The 8432-nt window shown below is 40.0% G+C and overlaps 1 protein-coding gene across 1 annotated transcript in view; it reads right to left on the reverse strand.

Moving 5' to 3' along the window:
* Positions 1-8055, reverse strand: part of P2RY8 (P2Y receptor family member 8) — a 30183-nt gene extending 22128 nt beyond the window's left edge. Inside the window, exon 1 of the mRNA XM_026849703.1 lies at positions 7982-8055. The gene's annotated coding sequence lies outside the window, so the exon portion shown is untranslated. The remainder of the gene's footprint in view (positions 1-7981) is intronic.
* Positions 8056-8432: the final 377 nt, after the last annotated feature.

The raw sequence follows: 8432 nt of genomic DNA on the forward strand, positions 1-8432 counted from the left end.
AGGCTGGGATGGGAGAAGAACAGTATAAAGATTTTGTAATTAACTGAGTCATTTACCTATTGAGAGGGGCAGTTACACAGGAAGATACCTAGGAAGCTGTTTTCCCCACTTTAAGGCTAGAGAAAAGGACTTGAGTGAAAATGAAAGCTGGGCTCAGGGAGTTACAATGTGGGTGGGGCAGGTTGGCCTCAGAGCAGAGACTAACCTAATGCTTTTTTAACAGAATTAGGCCCATAGGATGTATATGGAGTAGTTCACGCACACCTCCTCACCCCAGCACAAGACCTCAGCTATCTCTTGTGACAACCTGTCGTTGCTGGTATGACTCAAATCAGTGGATATGTGGATGCATCGCTGTAAAGGACAGGGTTTGAGGAAAGGAGCAGATGATCAGGTCTTTTTTAGTGTTGTGTGGTGGCAGATAGCAAGTAATCCTGATACTTACAATGCAGTGTGTGATGTAGGCTTGTCAAATAAAACACTATTAGAAGGATGAATGAGAAGACCATGAGATTCTTGGTGATAAAAGCCTGACAAAACCCCATTCCTTACCAAATTGTTGTCACCTCTTCAACACCATCTTGCTTTTCTGATGAGAAGCTACCTGAAAATTTGCTTGGCTTTCATTCTCCCATTTGGGTGGAAAGATGCACAGATCAACTTATTCATAGACTGTAAATGAAGAAAAAAAGCACGAGTATCTAAGAGACTGTATATTGAAGAGTTAAGAGGAAGGGAGGAGAAATGAGGAAGTAGTGGCTGAAACAATCTGCTTTGAAGAATACAAAAAGTTAAAAAATACTTGATAACATTTTAAACAGAGTGTAAACGAACAACACAGAAGAGCCCCAGACTAGGTGGGATTTTTTGGGGGGTAGGGGTATTCAGAACTAGTGGAAACTGTAATGGGAACTTCAGAATTGGAAACTCTGCAGGTTTAGGCAAAGAATAAGCACAGGTTTCTCACCCACCCAGACTGAAACATGAAGTGAAGGGAATATTTCTAATAATGAGAAGAGAGGTTGGTTTCCAAACCCTTCCACTATAGGGTAGCATTATCTTTTCTACCCAGTTATTTACTTTGAGAACTGTTAGATCAAAAGCATATAAAACAGAACAAGTGCAGTAATAAGGACAGCTGGACTGGCAGTGTCAAAAAGACAAAACAAACTGATTTGCAAAGAACATTTACATCATAATTCTGATCTAAGAATGCTATGCTGGCTTTCCACTGGGGAAATACTCTTGTTATTTGTCATCATTGACAGTAGTGATTCAGCAGCAGTATGATCTTTGCAGCCCTAGCACAGAAAAAAGAGTCCTAATGCTAAAGTCACTGTCTCTTAGAGATGTATGTTCAAAAACCTGCTGTCATTTGCAACTGTCTGTATGCAGGGCATTGCCAAAATCTACAGCACTGTGTCTTACCAGTGTTAGCGGTCATGGAAAAGGACCTAGATTAGGGATGGTTTAGGATTAATATATTTCATAAGTGAAATAAATGTGGATAAAATTAATATAAAATAAATAGGCAACATTGAAAATATTTAATCTTGATCTTCAGAACTATTTAGTAGTTTAACTGCTGTAAGCTTCCATTTAACACTTGTGGATGAAGCAGTAAGAGAGCACGTAACAGTCTGTAAGGTTTTTATTTATGAGCACCACTGCAAGTTGCTATCTTCACGGTCTTTGATGGCTACACATCAAAAGGATTAAGCTTCAGCTCAGATCTTGAAAAAGGAAATAAGCACCCACAAGATAGACACTACAGCACATTTCTCCTCCTCCTCCGGAGGAGAGCACTGAGGCATTAATGTTGACACAGAAAGTGCAGACTGGATCTATTTCAGGGGAGGCTTGGTTGTTTGCCTTATTCTCAGCAGAAAGTAAAAGGGCACAATGGCACTGAGCTGTAGAAAAGGAAGGCCAGGACTCTGTGGACCACCATGGGGATAACGTGCACCAAGATGCTGGGCCTGGGCCAGGCAATGCTTTCTATCAGCCAGTCAATAAATACTGTTCACAGAAACAGCGCAGGCTGCTTGCGCTTAAAAGTGAAAGGTGGTTTGTTTTTTTCAGTACACCTTCTTACCTGACAAATAAAGTTTGTGGGTGGGCATATGGCCTCATCTGTAGGGGAAGGATGTGATTTGCGAGAATCCAGAAGGGGATGCGGGAGTCCTGGGTGACAGTCAGCCAGAGCAGGCACCAAACACTTCCACTTGTTCACTTTATCATTATTTTAGAAGCAAGAATATAAACAAAACCCAAACAACTACTGAGCCTGGCTGCTGTTCAGCTTTGACTGAAAAGGATATTTGGTGTATATCACAAGACTCTATTTCCCCTCTCTCCCTCAGTAAATGAGAACATCTTGGGTAATTTTAGCCATATCTGTTAAAAGGTGTAGGTCCCAAGATTAACTAAGTTTCTGTGCATTGAATAAAAATATTTGGACAATTGGACAAAAGCCACTTTCATCCAATTCAAACATTTACAATTCCACCTAATGTTTTTGGTTCCTTTCCCTGATTTCTACAGCTGCATATGGTTTTCTGTGTGTTATGGCCATAATAACTCAGGAGAAGTTTGTAGACATATGCAATGAAAATAATGTCCATCTTCACTGTATACCAATCTACTGTAAGTCACAGAATTGTAGGAAGAAAATAGGCTAGTGTTTACTACGGTCCACAGAGCTACTGGAGAGCTTGTTGGTGTTATCTCCCCTATCGGGAGAATGCCACTGTGATTCTAATGCTAATTGATCAAAATATCTCTCGTTCCTCCCTTTCTCAGCCTGAGATCAAAGAAATAGAATTGTAGCAATGGCAGAGTATTTAATGACGTCACAGAAACTGGTCTGCAAATCCTACACCAAATCCTGCTTGATTTAACACGACAGACCCAATTTATGAATGGACCAAGACCTAGTGAATACATTTATCTTCCACTGAAGCAACAGGAAGTGAGAGCATTTAGCATTCAGCTCTCTTGGGCCCACAGCCGGACACAAAAATATCTCTGATATAGAAGTGTGACTTTATTTCTAATGCATTTCTGGACCGTCCTTTATGAACAAATCAATCTTTCTTTCTTTCTTTTCTTTCTTTCTTTCTTTCTTTCTTTCTTTCTTTCTTTCTTTCTTTCTTTCTTTCTTTCTTTCTTTCTTTCTTTCTTTCTTTCTTTCCTTCTTTCCTTCTTTCCTTCTTTCCTTCTTTCTTTCCTTCTAGAGAAGTTTAAGCACTTGATAATATGGAAGGTGAGACCTTTTTTTCTTAGCTGAGGCAGGTGAGGGTAGAGAATCATTTACAGCTCCTGTAGCATGCTAGTCTGAACCATAAAATTTTTGTCAATGTCAAGCTCCAACTCTACGGTTTTTATTTCAAATGTGATGAAGTCAAATCCCCAGGTTCCCTCACGCTCTTTAGAAGCAGGCAAAGATATTTCTAACCACCTATTTTTCCTTGTACACTCATGACTACACTGGTCCCAAAGACAAGTTAGAGCAAACAGAAGAGTAGGCACAACCAAAGAAGCCAATGCTTCTGTAGTACAATTTATCTTTCTCTGCTTTCTTACTGCTAAATGGAATAGGAATAATCTTTCTGTATGCCTGTGTTCCCTGTATAACAAAGTGATCCTCAGGCACTTCTGTGAGAGACTTCAAAGTTCATACTGCAGCAGCAAAAACTGGGAGGTGCTGAGAATCCACCCCACTCCGTGTAAACATTTTCAAGCCAAGGGTAGATCAACCATCTGTGTTACTGATATCCAGATCAGTTATGATCTCTGCCTCTCTCCTCTGGGGGTAATCATGTAGTCATGTAAGACAGCCCACAAACATTACCAGGAATAGATGTGCAAGTCAAGCAAACCTATCAGCCTACCATAACATGTAAAACTGCACCATGTCCTGTTAGTTTCTCTAACGAGTGTTGATGGAAAACTTTTCATTTCAAAAGCTAAAAAAAGCTTTCATAAGTGTATATGATTTAAAATCTCAAGCATTTAACATATGCTGAACCTGAAATATGTCAGTCATGAGTTTGTGAGGCTATTTTATCCACCAAGACCAGATTTTAAGGTTATGTATTTACACAGCAGAGAATTACTGAGATCATGAAAGACAGACACCTAGCAGGAAACCTCATTCTTCATCCTTTTACAGGTATTAATGATATCTTTATGTCCCATAGAAGAAATGTGTGTATGAGAAGGCATGTCTTCATGTGAAAGAGGGGGTTCCAAATATATTTTTTTTTTTACAAACATGTACAGATTTAGGTCACGAATTGGGCTGATAAGGAGATGTTAAGTGCAATGTGCAAAGCAGTGTTTAGTTAACCTTAAGAGCCTCATCTTGCTCCTGCTTAACTTAGTCTCATAGTCTTGTGCTATCAGCCAACTTCTGTTAGCTGCAAACTTTTTGACTGTGTATTGCTAATGACCACAAGCACTGTGCAACTGAGATTGTCAGTTTTGCAGAGACCTAGGATTGAGAGGGTGTCCTTTATGAAAATGTTTTCTTTTCCTCCCTTGTCAAGATACTCACAATGCTTGTATATCTCAGAAGTTTGCTGCTTTATAAGCCTGGACAAATAAACAACTGAAGAGCCTGGGAGCCAGAATTGCATCACCAGGTTCCCCTGATTGCTTTACAGTTTAATGGTCCTACTAGTGAAAAGCTGGAAGTCAACAAGCTGAAGAGAGCCAGCCAACCCAGCTGCCAAGAAAATGGACAAGTCTGGCCTGACCATTTCCATTTGATCTTTGTTGGAACCAGTACCCACCCAGCAATTTTTCAAAGACAAAATACGCCATCAGAAGGATTTAGACTTTTTTCTCTTCATTGTTCAATGAGTGACACTATTCCATATGTACAGTGCACTGTTCAAACTTTTGTCCTCAACATCAAATAAATAATTTATTTAAGGGCATTTCTGTGGCATCCAGTTCTGTATCATCAAAGTACTTCAAAAAGACCTGCAAATTTCTTCTTTGCTGCCTCCTTTAATATGAAGATTATTTAACTCCATATTGCAAGCAGAAAAGTGAGGAATGGAGGCCCTGAGTTGCCTAGAACCTGATTTCTAAGAGTTTTTGGCATTACATAAAATGTTACTGTTTCAAGGCCACATTTCTATTGACTATATCTGGATCTGTGAGTACTCAATACTTCTGCAAGTCAGACCCAGGTGTCTTTTAATAAGCATTTGAAAATGAGGAACTCAGAGTTAGTGCTTGTTTCTGAAAGCTTAACCCCTTGAAGCCAGATCTGAAACAGGATTTCAGACTCTGTAAGATAAACACCACATGAGTGGAAGGATTAAGGCTCCAGCGAAGACATAGGTGTCTCAGAAGAGGATCAGCAAAATTATGAGGAACAGTGCAATGTCAGTGCTCTTCACGTGCCACACACATAGGTTATCTGGAAGAGACTATGGATGAGCCTTGGAAACATGAAAACTTGGGAAAAAAAAATCTTAATGAGTCTCACAGAACATCCTCTCTCTCACAGAAGAACTACTCAGAGACTTGAACCTTGAACCAGTTTGTGAAGATTCCCTTTATGAAAATTCCCTGTTGCCTTTTCTTTCTGAGGACTGAATATGATTTGCTACAATCTTTTAAGATGGTTGATAGAAGAGAAACACTTCCCTTCCCTGTTTAAATGATAGACTAGTGGTTAAGGTCAGGAAATTGATGTCTCAAGTTGCCTCCCAAGTCTGACCAGGGGACTTATTATCTGAGCAGAAGATTGTTTTAACCACAGAGCTGTTGGGCACCACCCATATTTCACATCAAAGATGTGCAATAAAAAAGTTATAGGTATGACAACTCAGGGAAAGATGAAAACACACTGCAGGAGGGCAAGAGATTCTCTAGCCTAGTGACAGGGGCAGTCATCAACTGTAAGGTAGTGGGCATGGCCTTGTATCTACTCTTTAGACTGGCCTTTGAGGTTATCCAGTGACTACTTAATGTGAAACAGTGTCTTTGAAGATGGACTAGAGATGAGGTCTTTTGCCTTCTAGCTGAACAATATTTCAGGCATCTGCTCCTCTTTAGTCCAGTGACCACTGCTTGCTCTTCCAGCTTCAGCTGGCCAGATGCAAATCAGCCCAGACTGTGACAGCTAGTGTGCTTTCTAGCTAGCAAGGAAAGAGGTGGATAAGTCTTTAAATACTTTCCAAAGAGAGTGTTGAATGTGCATGCTCTTTCTCCTAGGAGAGTGCTCTAGAGGAGGAGTTACACTGTTTCCTACTCCTCAACTGTGTCTGAAAAGAAAGTACTTGTATTTCTAAAGAAGAAACAGTGTTACTGACTTGATTTAAGCATGCTCCTTACTGGCACCAGGCCAGCTCTCTCAGTCCTGTCAAAATCTAATTGCTCTATAATTGTAAATGGTTATCTGCTCTCTATTTGTCCTTAAGTATCTTAAGTACTGCTATCCTAAGTACTGCTATCTTATGTTATGAGAAGCAACTACTAGAATATAATTCCCCAGTAGTCAGAGGCTCTGTAAGAATTGTCCTCAATTGGAGCTCTGAAGTTCCACCCAGCTCCATTTCAGGCATTTATCTTGTAGCCTTTTCTTATGGAGGTGCCCTTTTCTCAGCATCACACAAGAATTTCAGGCAGAATCAGTGGCAGGATCTCATTTTCCAGGACATCATTCAGTCACTAAAATCACAAGGCTACTTTGCCTTTTCCTGCAGTCCTACCTCAGTTAGATGTGTCCTTCAGCAGCAGGCATATGAGAACTGATCAAGGACACAGGCAATGGTTTCCTTCTTGAATGAGCTGTTGATTGATTTTTTGTACTGAAGTATTCTTCTGTAATATTTATACTTAGGAGACTGAGGACTATACCAGGTGCACAAGGGAGATGTTACTACATGAAGGGTATGTTAATATTAGTAAAATAAATGCTGTCAGAACTTGGGCTCAGGCCATCAAATTCAGTTCCTCGGGCTGTTACAATTCTGGAACAGTTTTATTTCACACCAACTAATGCTCCCTTAAACTCTGGGTCCCACACAACCACCTCGTGTAGTTTAGGAGTTATCATAGACCAAAGTCCATTCCTAGAAAGGTGCTTGGATGTAGCCATCCTATTTCAGAGGCTGAGAACAATTATTACAGATGTGTCAGACAAGCTAAAGACCAGGGTATGACTGGTTCCCACAAATAGATCTAGTGCAAAATTAGTTGGGTAAAAATGTCTTTTCTGTCGAGACCACTAGAGGGTGCAGACAAACCTACTTTGCTTTGAAGATTTATAGGTTACTGAGACCTGGATATTTCAGGTTTTTCTCCAGAGTATTTGAGAAAAAGAGCTGAAAGCATCATGCCTTGATGTCCTCTGCAAGCCCACTTACATCATCATGTAGCGGGTAACCCAAAGTCTGTCTTTCTCCTGTTAACTGCTGTCCAGACACTGCCCTCTGTCCTTGCCTCCCTTGATTTCATACTACCACTTTTCCTCTTTTTTTTCTTTCCCTCACCATTTCTGTTTCTGCTTATCCACACTTTCCAACCCTACATGTCACCACCCCCTGTGCTCCAGAAGGATTTTCTATTGATCGCTGCACTGCTTGACTGTCACACAGTGAAGTAACAAAAGTACAAAATGCTTATTCTCCCAGCCTTCCGCTGCTGAACCACTGTATCCCAGAAGGGGGGTCTACTTGCTGTAATCATCATCCTGGGAGAACAGGTTTTCAATTAGGCATGATTTAGAGAGTCTCAAAGACTGATCATATTTTTAAGAAGTTGTGGAGGGGAAAAAAAAAAAAAAGTCTTTACAAGATGATTCCTTTCTTTGTGCTTATTCACCTACTCGAAGCAGAGGCTTGTGCTCCTGAATATTCCCTTATTGCCTCAGCAATTGCCTCATACAGATAAACTCTGTGTGTAACATCCTGCCAAAGAAAATGCAAAACTTTTCATCTTAAATGTTGATCAGACTTACAGGCAGCTCCCTAAGGAATTTGTCTCGCCATGGTCATCACTGATGTTTCCGTGCTGCAGCAGATCAGATTTCCTCTATGAGTAAGAGATGCAGAAGGGACCAAAGAAAAAAAAATATTTTAAGAATCAGTTGTTACAAAAAAAGATTTTTTAAAAGGAGCACATCTAAAGATAATGCCGAACAGTGACAAGCACTGGTAATACTACCTTTCAAAGCTTTAAATCAGAGTTCACTAGCTATAAAATGTACCTTTGCAGGATTACTAAAGATGCATAATATCCACATCTGAAGATTAAGAGAAGATAAAAGAGCACATTCTTTTTGGTGACTTGGTATTTTTCCTTCTTGTTTTTGCAGATCTGAATCAGGTACAGTGTATCTGGTAGTAAGTAACACTAGTTGCTTCATCATGACTGTACCAGTGCATAATTTCTGTTATTTCAAGACTTAA

This window comes from Athene cunicularia, assembly GCF_003259725.1.
Source record: "Athene cunicularia isolate RWA chromosome 1 unlocalized genomic scaffold, athCun1 chr1_part1, whole genome shotgun sequence".
NCBI classification, from domain to species: Eukaryota; Metazoa; Chordata; class Aves; order Strigiformes; family Strigidae; genus Athene; species Athene cunicularia.